The 13,059-nt window shown below is 46.4% G+C and overlaps 2 protein-coding genes across 4 annotated transcripts in view; one reads left to right on the top strand and one right to left on the bottom strand.

The window, feature by feature from the left end:
• The window catches only part of entpd3 (ectonucleoside triphosphate diphosphohydrolase 3), a 69,622-nt gene extending 60,242 nt beyond the window's left edge, over positions 1-9,380 (bottom strand). The window contains exons 1-2 of one of the 3 annotated variants that reach the window (XM_086114624.1): positions 9,258-9,380; positions 8,904-8,924 (exon numbers count right to left, since the gene is read on the bottom strand). The gene's annotated coding sequence lies outside the window, so the exon portion shown is untranslated. Of the gene's footprint in view, positions 1-8,903; positions 8,926-9,257 lie in introns of those variants that run through there. The other 2 variants (XM_086114625.1, XM_086114626.1) reach the window with 2 other exon arrangements.
• The window catches only part of LOC147203267 (uncharacterized), a 35,894-nt gene continuing 23,163 nt past the window's right edge, over positions 329-13,059 (top strand). The window contains exon 1 of the mRNA XM_086114627.1: positions 329-339. The gene's annotated coding sequence lies outside the window, so the exon portion shown is untranslated. The remainder of the gene's footprint in view (positions 340-13,059) is intronic.

Here is a 13,059-nt window from a genome sequence, read left to right as displayed (position 1 = left end):
GTCATCCGCGCGCTTTCTCGGCGTGCAGACTAAAATAGCAACCCGCATGTGCACATAATGTTATCTGTTCCGCCCCCCATCACTGGAAAAAAAAAAGACGAAAGTAGATGAGAAGAAAAACACACACACTACACCACAAACACACATACAGGCACAGTGAAATCACATTGGTCACACAGGAGAGATTCGATCGCGTACAGTCAACTAGTGTGCGGTGATTATTATGGGAAACAATTTTTCGGTACAGTAAAAATGATCCCACGGAAAAGACACACAACCGGAAACGATCGTCACCGTGAAATCCTCAGGCCTGGAGCCCTACTCTAAACTCAACAGAAGGTAGGCCATTTTTAATTTCCTTTCAAATTTTGCCTCATTTTGATCCTTTTTGCTTGGCTCTCGACGAAGGCGGACGCTTTTGCTTTCTGCTCCTGTCCCCCACCCCCACCCTTCCCTGCTCGCCACTCAGTCCATGTGCTGTCTTTTGTCTACCTTTCCTAGCCTCCTGTCGTATTTTCATCCTAAAAACAAACATGGAACTGGTTGGCTGGTCTCTCGATGCCATCGACAAAATTTTCTCGATGAGAAGAGCAGGCAGTGGGGAGCCTACTTGTCCCTCGGGGACTTTTCCTGCTGGGTACACCCTAGATCCCTGGAGGAGGTGGAGAATTGTGTGCCTGTCAACACTGTCCGTTGAGGATGTGGAAGACATCTACATTATCGGCCTTCTGATAACAGGTATGCTGCTGTTTGGCGCTAGCAGTTTCCTGATCTATCGAAAAATTCAACCGACAGGAGCGGCTCTATTGGAAGAGGCTGCCGGTCTAAGGATGGCAAAGTGCGGATGTCCAACACTCTGATAGAGAAATCTATGAACAAAATTGTATCATGTTTAAAGTTTCGGTTAATTTGGGCATGTCTGGACATACTCAGCGCAGAGGCATCGGCTGTTTGGGCAGAGGGCCTTTTCTTGAGTAATCACGTCAAAGCAAGGGGGGCGAACAGATGGAAGAAGACTAGATTCAATCACAGAGTGGGAATGAACAAGTTGGGAACAAAGAGTTGTTGAATACCAATAGACTGTTTGGGAACAGCTGTCACGCCCAGGTGATCATTTGTCATCAGCAAAGTCTGTGACTTGTGTATTCGGGTAGATCAGATCAGAGAGGCCGGGCCAGGGGGCGCGGTATGCAAATCTCAGGGGCAGTGTTTTTCTTGTATTTTACAATAAAAGTTCGAACCGGCGGAGAGGGAGCTGAGAGTGTGATCGCGGAGCAACTAAACCGTCGTTCGCTCTCAGAGATCCGTTCCCGCCGATATTGAAGACAATTTTCCTGTGTGCCGAGTCATTTCTTTAACTTTGTCCGAGAAAATCTCTGACACACTCAGACTCAGACTGTGCTCAACCGCAAACTGATGCGGCTTTGGAACGGCACTGCAAAATGGGCAACAACTCAGTGAAACTGGAATTCGTGCTCAAATATTGAAAGAAATCACGGATTTGGCTGATCGACGCCATTTGAGAGACACAAACCACGGACTTCAAGGCAATTCTTGGGCTGCCTGCTACCAAAAACAACATCTGCTATCTCGACCTTCCCCTGATGAAATTACACATGAAAGCTAGTGCCCTACCATCACCCCCTCCTTCTCGGCCATAGTCTGATAAGCCAGGACCGTCTCCATGAGATGACCTTGACGTACCAGCTAGGCCTGTCACGCACACACAACCAGACGATCACATGCACATACACTCCCTTGTATCACCGCCTTCATTGTTCATGTCTTGTGACCTGTTGTAATTGTCATATGCTTGTGCAGGAGGTTTTTTTTTTTTTGCCTAACTCAAACTATCCTCAAAATGAGGATAGCTCGAGCGTGGTTTTTTTTTCCTCCCCCTCTCCCTCCACTGTGGTTTCTTCCGACTTTCGGGGTTGAGTGAACGCTGGCGCGTCTGGCTGCCACTGCTCAACCCGTTCTGTTTTATTGTTTCTGTTCCTGATTGTAAAGTGTCCTTGGGTGTCTTGAAAGGCGCTTATAAATAAAATGTATGATTATTATTATTATTATTATAAAGGTCATATGCTATTGAAATAGCTTTTCATCTGATCTAGTTTCTGAGATCCATTTCTTTAACCCAAAAAAATTATATACTGTATATATATATATATATATATATATATATATATGTATATACAGTTGGTAAGGCATCGGTTGGTAAGGCATCGGTTTGGCGTACGGGAGACGGTGGTTCGAATCCCGCTTGGGGCAAAAACAAAAAAAAGCACATAACACCATCCAGTGTGGGTCCTTGGGCAAGATCCTTCACGCTATTGTCTACCTCATACAATGATGAGAGACAATAAAACGAATGGCATGCCGGCTCAGACGTCGCCCGGCCAAACAAGGTCTGCGTCAGGTGCTGGGGAACCAGAGTACCTTGATGAAAAATGGGCTACTGGAACAAAGCGGAGATGGGCGAGATGCGATAACATGGCTCTGTTGGAATGCTACTACTCAAGCAACCCTAGTCAGAGGGGTTACATGCAGAGAATGTGGGCTAAATGGTTCCTTTGAAACCCACAGTCACGGTTGACCACGAAACAACTAGTAGCTCAGTGTTCCAACATCCACAAACGGCAACTGCTGTCACAACTTGAGATTGATTAGGTACAACGCAGGTTCCATGGTGAAGGGCCCCAGGCTGCCAGATCAGAGGAGGAGGTCATACCAGAGATTGGGAGGCAAGCCCCAATGAATGCAGATGATGAGATTGTGAGGCCAGCCCCAATGAATGAAATGCTGAGCGAGGCAAATCATGGCGAGAATGAAAGCTGGGCAACCTAGAAACCGATTACAACGGCTATGTGAAGTACCACCTGAAAGCCTCATGGAAAGTGTTAATGCAGCACTGAGGGCGATCCCTACCGTAACGATCACGAAAACCAGAGCTGATATACACTTCAGCATCAGTGATCCTAGAGATGCTTGGCTATAAGCGCAACCATGGAAGCCATGAGATGCGTTACCCACCATGTAAAAGACGGTTGGAGGCTAAGATCAAGGCGGTTCGGAAAGATGTGAGTCAATTGACGGAGGCCCAGAGAGGGGAGATGAAAAGGCCAATACCCGAGAGGTACATCCAGATGACCATAACTGAAGCACTCAAAACTGCCAAACAAAGGCTCCAAGCCTTGTCCAGCCGCCTAAAGCAGTACACGAAAGAGAATGAGGCCAGACGAATAAACAGGCTGTTCGCAACACAACCTGCAAAAGTGTACACTCAGTGGCAGGGTCCTAACAACAGAGCTACCCACCAAGACTGGAAACTGAAAGGTACTGGAAAGGCATATGGGAGAAGGAGGTTGCACATAACAGCAGTGCACAATGGCTGGTGACCCTGAGAGAGGAGCCCAGCAACCTCCCTGAACAGAACCCAGTTACCATCACAGTGGCAGACATACAGGAAAGAGTCTCAGATATGAAGAACTGGACAGCACCAGGCCCGGACATGGTCCACACCTACTGGCTAAAGAAACTCACAGCACTCCATGAGCGCCTAGCAGCACGAATGAACCAGCTGCTGAGGGATGGCTAACCGAAGGGCGAACGATCCTGATCATGAAGGATCCCTCAAAGGGTGCAGTCCCATCCAACTATCGGCCAATAACCTGTCTCTCCACAACATGGAAGCTCATGTCAGGCATCATTGCGGCTAAGATAAGTGGACACATGGATCAATACATGAGCGAAGCACAGAAGGGCATTGGTAGAGATACCAGCGGAGCCAAACATCAGCTCCTGGTTGACAGAACAGTCGCACAAGACTGCAGGTCCCGACATACCAACCTGTGCACAGCCTGGATTGATTACAAGAAAGCCTATGACTCGATGCCACATACATGGATCACTGAATGCTTGGAGTTGTATAAGGTGAACAGGACCCTAAGAGCCTTCGTTGCGAACTCGATGAGGATGTGGAAAACCACACTTGAAGCCAATGGCAAGCCACTTACCCAAGTGTCCATCAAATGTGGCATATACCAAGGTGATGCACTCTCCCCACTGCTGTTCTGCATCGGACTGAACCCCCTAGCCAAGTAATCACCAAGACAGGCTATGGATACCGCCCCAGAAATGGAGCTACGATCAGTCACCTCCTCTACATGGATGACATAAAGCTGTATGCTAAGAGCGAAAGGGACATAGACTCCCTGATCCACACAACCAGGATCTACAGCAGCGACATTGGGATGTCATTCGGGCTTGAGAAATGTAGTCGGATGGTGACTAAGAGAGGAAAGGTAGTCTGCACTGAAGGGGTCTCACTCCCTGAAGGAACAATAGCAGACATTGAGGACAGCTACAAGTACCTCGGTATACCACAAGCCAATGGCAACCTCGAACTGGCAACAAGGAAAGCGGCTACGGCCAAATACCTCCAGCGAGTGAGGCAAGTCCTAAGAAGCCAGCTCAATGGCAAGAATAAGACCCGGGCAATAAACAGCTATGCCCTGCCAGTGATCAGATACCCTGCAGGAATAATAAGGTGGCCAAAGGAAGAGATTCAGACCACGGACGTTAAGACCCGAAAGCTTCTAACCATGCATGGAGGGTTCCATCCCAAATCCAGCACCCTGAGACTGTACACAAGCCGAAAGGAAGGAGGACTAGTGAATGTGAGAGCCACTGTCCAGGATGAAACATCCAAGCTCCATGAATACATCAAGGAGAAGGCTCCAACGGATGACGTACTCAGAGAATGTCTGAGACAATGGGGAACAGAGGATGAGGCGCTGGAAGAGGGACCATCATGGGAGGACAAGCCCCTACACGGGATGTACCACCGGACCATAACTGAAGTGGCTGATCTCAAGAAGTCCTATCAGTGGCTAGAGAGGGCTGGCCTGAAGGACAGCACAGAGGCACTCATCCTGGCTGCTCAGGAGCAGGCCCTGAGCACCAGAGCCATTGAGGCCCAGATATACCACACCAGACAAGACCCAAGGTGTAGGTTGTGCAAAGAGGCACCTGAGACGATCCAACACATAACTGCAGGGTGTAAGATGCTGGCAGGGAAAGCCTACATGGAACGCCATAACCAGGTGGCTGGCATAGTCTACCGAAACATCTGTGCGGAGTATGGACTGGAAACCTGTCAGAGATTTTCTCGGACAAAGTTAAAGAAATGACTCGGCACACAGGAAAATCGTCTTCAATATCGGCGGAAGCGGATCTCTGAGAGCGAACGACGGTTAGTTGCTCTGCGATCACACACTCGAGCTCCCTTCCCGCCAATTCAGGCTTTTATTGTAACATACAAGGAAAACACTGCCCCCGATATTTGCATACCGCACCCACGGTCCGGCCTCTCGGTAGTGATGGGTTACCTGTGTTAAACATTGAACCACCAGTACATTGGGGCCTTTTCTGGCTGGTCTACATCGAATTAGCATGTTGTAGACTTTGCGGATGGCCAATGTTGTCTGGGCACGACGGGTGTTCTCAACTCGTCTTTTGTTGTTCAACCGCTGTTCCCGCATTATTCATTCCCCTTTTGTGACCGAGTTTTGCCCTCTACCCCGTGATCGCCCACCTGTATTGACGTGCTAATTGTGGACTTCAACAGCCCTCTGGCTTTGTGCACAGGAATTTGGGGGTGCTGGATACGCACCCAAACGTTTAGATGTGTCCAGATTAAATGAAACTTTAAACATGATACAATTTTGCTCATAGATCCCTCTAACAAAACCCCAAGGTCAAAATGGGAAACACCTCCGAAGGTGGTGGAGAATGACAGAGCGAAGATCCTGTGGGACTTCCAGATCCAGACCGACAAGATGGTAATGGCGAACCAACCAGATATCGTGATCATAGATAAAGGGCAGAGGAAAGCCGTTGTCGTGGATGCAGCGGTCCCAAGTGATGGAAACATCAGAAAGAAGGAACACGAGAAACTCGAGAAATACCAAGGTTTCAGAGAGGAGCTGGAGAGAGCCTGGAAGGTAAAGGTGACAGTCGTGCCTGTGGTAGTCTGAGCACTCAGGGCAGTGACCCCCAAACTAGATGAGTGGTTGCAACAGCTCCCGGGAACAACATCGGACATCTCAGTCCAGAAATGTGCAGTGCTGGGAACAGCAAGGATACTGCGCAGAGTATCCTCACCCGAGCTGAATGAGGGACGGACACCACCTGAGGGGTGAGATGAGGATTTTATATATATATATATATACACAGTATATAAAGTATATACTGTATATGTGTGTGTGTGTGTGTGTGTGTGTGTGTGTGTGTGTGTGTGTGTGTGCCGGTATCCCAACATGCCAGGACTCCAACATTGTCTACAACTAAAACGTGTAATTCACTTAAAAAGAGCAGTGGCGGGAATTCATCTGAACGTTTCATGGCAGGACTGTAATTGTGGGAACATCTCCCAAAAATGTACCTGTATGTTTTTAAGAATTTAAGAATTGCATGCATATGCACTTATGTATTTAATTTCTCTTTAAAATATGATTACTATTACTTGGCATTCATCAGTGCTAGATATTGCACACCTATATTTGAACTTGCACACAATTGTTTTTATTTTCTTATTTTTGTAGGATTTATTACTATTTTACTGTTCCACTCATTTATATTTGATATATATATATTTTTTTAATCATGTTATATATTTCCTCTCCCTGGGCCTCCACCTTGGCATGGTGAAGGTGTTTGTGTCTCTCAGTGATCTTGGGAACTGACAGTTCTGGGGCTTTGTGCTCCTGCCAGTGTTCCTTTTGATGATATTTCACACACACCTTCAATTTATGTGTTATATTTACCGTCACTTGCAGATACAAGGCACATAGCTGGTAAACAAGACACAATATGATTTTTTTTCTTTTCAATTTAAACAGAATTCCAAAAGACACTGCGCACACCCATTACACATTAATTAATCAAACCTTATTGACAGAGTGCTTTGAATCCATGAAACTGCAACTCAAAATGCTTCACATAATTAAAATCATCCTCCCCACCATCCACAAGGACGCAAACACATAGCACACAAACATATAGTACAGACGGGAAAAGGATTTGAGGTTGGGTGTTCAGCATTTTCTGAGGACACACCATCTCAAGAAGTCGTTTTTCCCAGGACCAGATCGCAGGCCGCAGCCACAGGCCACCAGCATTCGGTCCCCATGACAGCAGTGCAGCAGATGCCTGCAAGCACAGCGCCTGAGGACCTATGCGGCGAGACCAAGACCGACCACAGCACCAACATGGAAAATTATACACCATTGCTTTTGTATTAAAAAACAAAAAGTCTAAACTTAACACAATAAGACATTAGACTCTAACATAATTCTAAATCTAACATAAATAGCAGACTACAAATATCAGAAGCATGTAAAAATGAATACCATCGTGAATAATATTCAAAATATGCAAAAAAATTGAGAAGAGTAAATATTAGTTATAACTTCAATTTAAAAGGGTGGCTTTTGAGCCTGCAGTCCTGAGTTTTGAGATGACCAAAAAAAAAACCCAAAGCCAGAGGATCTCAGAGCTTATGCAAGTTCATAGGTTAAATAAAAGGAGTTAAGAAAAAAAAGAAGGCACCAGACCATTTAGACATGAAAAGTAAATAAATAAATAAAACTGAAACGTAACCTTCAAATCAATTCTGAAATACACAAGAAGCCAATGCAGAGATTTTAAAACGGTGCAATGTTCTTTCACCCACTGGTCTTCACAAAAGCCACATTCATTCCACCTGAACAATCTGATGATATCCAATACCAGATGTCTATCAAAGCTCAATGTGGGATGGCACAATCATAGGGGTTGCTTGATATCAGGTTATTATTGTGGTTGTTTCTCCACAAGTTGCCTTTTCTTTCATAATATTTTGTTAAATAACATAATGAAAAAAATGTATCGCACTATTCCCCTTATTATATTCTTTAAAATTGATCCACCCATCCATTTTCTAATCTTCTTATCCTCACAAGGGTTGTGGGCGTGTTGGAGTCTATTCCAGCCATCATGGGGCAGTTGGCGAGGTACACTCTGAACTTGTTGCCAGCCAATCACATCCAAACAAACAACCATCCGCACTCATAATCACACCAAAGGACAATTTTGAGTGTTCAACCAGCCTACCATGCATGTTTTGGGGGGAGAGGAAACCAGAGTACCTGGAGAAAACCCACCCAGGCACATGAGAGCATGCAAATTCCACACTGCAAGGCAGGAGCCGGAATCAGACCCTGTACCTCTGCACTGTGAGGTCCACGTGCTAACCGGTCACCCACCGTGTCTCCCCTTTATTATTGATAATATCCCTTATCATGTTACCATGCAGTCGAAAATATTTAAGAATTTATTTAAAATCGGTGTAAATGCTGTTTTGTTTTTCATACCACTCTTGAGTTGGGTGTTATTAGTTTTTGCAGGTATTGCAAATGTGAGAGCATTTCACTCTGTGGAAATAGTAAGTGTGGTTATGCCTAAAAGGATGAGGGTGATGTGTTGTTCAGGAAGGGAAAAAAAGTTCCTTTAAAAGCATGTAGAAACACGATCTCATTGATTTGTGGCTTTACTGGCCGCCAGTGCTTTAATGTACGTATCTTTCACATCATCGTTTGCACAACCAGACAATGCGAAAGTAACATTACTTCCTTTGTTTTTCATTTCATTGGAGTCCAACTTCGTAAAATCTATATTTTTGGGTAGTTTGAAACCGGGTATGTAGTAGTTCTGTGTGATTCTATTCTACTGCCGTATGCATAGTTTGATCACTGAATTCAATTCACTGCTCCAGACCATTATTCAGTACCAGCCATTTTCAGACTGTTTTTATAACCCCAAAGCCTTGGAAAAAAATTGTAAAAAAAAAAAAAAAGACATACCTGGGGTTGAATGTGTGGAGTCTGAAAACACAAAGATGTCTCGATTGAAGCATACTGATGCATTTCCGAAGAAAATGTGAAAGAAAAAAAAAAACACCCTCGACCAAGACGAAGTCACACAGAAAAGTTTACGCTTCGTCTTTGAACACTGACAGCTTCCCTGTCCCTGCTGAAACAACCACAAAGTGTTTCCATGCAAATACATACTTGCACATGCTGCTGCCTCTGCTTGTAGGAACTAGTCCTCAGGCGTGTGAAGTGTGCTCTATTACAAAATATGTAAAACTAATCCAAATAAATCTGGTCTTCTGATGCTAAACATCTGATATGCGAAGGAGATGAGAGGTGTCTTACCTTGAAAAGCTGCACAGTGAAGTATAGGCGCGGACCCCGAGGAGGAGATGAAGAGTACAATCAGAGACAGGAGCGATTCAGATGGCTCCGCTCTGAGTGAGAGGGCTGCAGATCGAGTAGCCCACTCGGAACAGGCGTGGTGTACCCCGACAAAACAATCTGAGAGGGGAAGGAGGGGCATGTTTTTCACCACTCCCAGCACTATGACTGCACCCTCGCCGACAACGTTGCGAAGAGAATGACAGATGTGTGTTTGTGATGAGTGACACGATTACAGTAGTAGTTGCACATGACAGATGGTGGTTCTAAAGTTAACTCACACAATCAACACAAATTAAGTGCATTGTATCTGCAGAAGAAATATTCAGAATAACAAAGCTCTGATCATTTGTTATGAAATATAATGGCATGTAGGAGAGGTTTTGTAACCTATTTCAGGTAAAGTTTGTGTCAATACACCAAATCTTAGCTATTTTACCAGTATGTCTCACAAATGGTCTTTTTAACTTTTTAATTGCTCATTCTGTAGAAAAGGCTCAGCTCATATCGCGAGACATTCGTGTTGACGCTTGTAAGAATCGCGTTATTTCAGCACCTGCCAGTTCCGGGTTTGCGTCCTGACCAAGGTCATTCCGTTCTTATCGATTTCAGCCTTTGTCCTTTCAATTCCTTTGTGCCGTTTACCTCATCGGCGATTCCCTAAGCCCTCGAGTACATGAACAAACGTGAGTACAATGTGGTGTATTTGTCCTGTTTAATTAGGTGCGACTGTTTTTTTTCTCAAGATGGCGCCCGAGTAGGCAGCCTTCGGCAAGTGCTCTTCAAGAGCCTTGCTTTTTTGTTGTTTTGGCCACGACATTCGTCAAAGGAGAAGTATCTGTGCTTGGTGGTTACGCCTTCTCGACAGCACGCCTGTACCAGCACAGATTTTGATTGGGAGGAATGTTGGCGCCATTGACTGTCGGTGCTGGACAGACCTGGGGCGCTTGTGTTTTTTGCGCCTGTAATGGGCAGCATTTTTCACAACCCCGTTTTGTTCAGTGGAGATGTCGGCGCTGTTGGACAGTCGGCGTTGGTGCGACTGGATGGATGGCTGCTGAAGTTGAGGATGAGGAGAGTGGAGCGTCGGCGCAGAGCGCCAATGCGTACTTGGAACCGAGAGTCGCTGCTTGGAATTGAAATGGATTTCCATGGGACAGGAGAAGTGTGAACCAATCTCTTTTTTCGTCACTGGATGCTACAGCTTCTTGTTGACTTTGAAACTTAGCTTGTAGCCGACGTGTGCACATTTTGAGCATGACGTCTCTGATCCACTGGTTAAAGGACACTTTGATTCTCTCCTCTTTCATCTCAAACTGCTTCAAACAACAAAGCGTGACGGAAAAGTGGTTAGGACTGCACGAATGTCCGTCTTTTACGTTATGTGTTGAGTTTATTATTTTATTTTATGTTAACTGTTTTGTTAAGCGCTTTGTTACAGCTGCCGCTGTTGTGAAAGCGCTATATAAATCAGCATGTATTGTATTGTATTGTACTGGTGTTCGCGAGTGTGCTAGCGGCATTAACGCTAGCATCGGGCCGCCACGTTCGCGAGTGCTAGCCGCATTAGCACGCTAGCATCGGGCCGCCACGTTCGCGAGTGCTAGCCGCATTAGCACGCTAGCATCGGGCCGCCGCATTCGCGAGTTTGTTAGCCACCTTAGCATGCTAGCATCGGGCCGCCACATTCGCGAGTGTTATCCACGTTAGCATCGGGTCGCCGCGTTTCGCGGCGATTACCAGTTAATACAGAGGCATCGTTTGTAATTATAGGTTAAGTTGTGTTAATGGTGCGATGTCTGTAGCCCCTTCCCGTTCTGAAGACGACCGTGTGTATTTTGTTTTACAAATGTGTCGGCCTTCATTTCATTCATGTAAGTGTAGTTCATTCATGTGGCCCCTAGATGGTGCCATTACCCTGCATTTAATTTGTTATTCCTTGGTTGCATCCAGGAATATGATGTTATGTTATAACATTGAAGTTTCCTTTTCTCACATTTGTAGACTCGATTCCTCTTCATTCGTCGATACCTCATCATTCGTCGACCCCCCCCCCATTCAATCAACCCCTACTCGATTCCTCTTCATTCGTCGACTCCCCTATTCAATCACCTAAACCGCTACTCGAGCCCTCTTCAGCCCTCCTAAGCGTCCCTCCTCATCCCTCCTCAACCAACATCACCCTATTCAAGATGGACCCAGCGGAAGAGATGTATCCTCCTGTAAGACCTAAGCGACGAACCCAGCCTCCCCCTGCCCTCCAGGAATATCAAGTGGATTACATAGGATATCAGCCACGAGATTTGCCAGCATCAAATGCAGCTCGAGTGCCGCCGACCCAGCCAGATTATCCAGTTATCCAGTCCAGACGGCCCCATCCCTGACACCTCCCCACCGACGATTGTATGGGAATGCTGCTCACTCCGAGACTTCTCAGCTAGCCCCACGTCGTCTCCAGAGAACCATGGGACGCCCTACTGCAGTCCCACCTTCAATCTCGTCCGAGGCTGACTCCTACCATAGTTACCACTTACCCCAAGCAGTCAAAGCAATGCAGGAGGAGAATGCGAAGTTGCACCAATCACAAAAGTTGATCCAGTCAGGCATAAAGGAATTGAACGAGGCTCGGAATGAGATCAAAAAACGACTAGAAGTTGCCCGCTCCTTGAGAACAGGAATGACCCAAGCATGAAGCATCCTCCAGGCATCACAGCTCCCTCGTCTCCCCTCAAAGCAGGCCCTCAGGGGGTAAACGAATTGCCTCTTGGCCTGAACCCAACTTGAGAAGGAACATGCAGCTGCTCAACATGGAATAGTCCAGTAATCAACCATGTTACTTGCCTTCTCCACCTGACCCCATTCACTCCTTCGAATGGCCTCCTCCGTGTCCATTTCCAGCTCCAGTGGAGACTCAGCCACAACCTCCAGCAGCTCAGCAGCCCCCAGCCTTTCACATACCTCCTCCCACTCATAACTTCTCACCAGCTATATGTGAACCAATATATAGAGGCCCGAGTCCTAACATTCCCAAATTCAGCAACCTAGACCCCAGTGAATTTGCAAGGCTACGCATAGCTTTGGAAAATCTGCTTCCAGCCAATGCCACTGAGCTGTTTCACTATCAGATACTGGTAGATCACCTCAAGTTGGAAGAAGCCCGGCTTATTGCTGACGCTTATTTGAATTCCTCCACGCCATACACCGATACCATGGCAGCGCTCAGTGATAAATTTGGTCAACCACACCAACTTGCCCTTAGGAAAATAGCTAGTGTCCTGGAGGCCCCTGAAGTTAAGTGCGGTGACACTGCATCCTTCCAGAAGTTGTCCCTACAGATACAGTCCCCAGTAGGCCTACTACAAACCCTCGGTCCGGCTGGAGAGATCAAACTTCACTGTGGCTCACATGTAGCACACCTACTAAGCAAGCTCCCTGCCGAGCAGCGTGCTGACTGCCGCCGGCACCAGTTTAAGCAATCAAGAACTAGCCACACCCTCTATGACCTGTCGGACTGGCTTCGGTTCGAGTCCCGATGCCAAGGGTGTGATAGCAAAATCGATCCACAAGCTGGAAGGGAGAAACCAAGCGCGAGAGTTGCTTAGTCAGCACGACCACCAACTCTCTCTACCTTGATCGTCCAGGCATCAGGAACAGAGTCATGTTAAAGGTCGTCCCCATCATCATCCATTATAGGGAACAAACTCTGAACACCTTCGCGATCCTCGATGATGGGTCCGAAAGATCAATGCTCTTACCAAATGCA

This window comes from Hippocampus guttulatus, chromosome 6, assembly GCF_054856545.1.
Source record: "Hippocampus guttulatus isolate MCC_2025c chromosome 6, RoL_Hgut_1.0, whole genome shotgun sequence".
Taxonomy (NCBI): domain Eukaryota; kingdom Metazoa; phylum Chordata; class Actinopteri; order Syngnathiformes; family Syngnathidae; genus Hippocampus; species Hippocampus guttulatus.
This window is presented reverse-complemented; position numbering and strand designations above follow the sequence as displayed.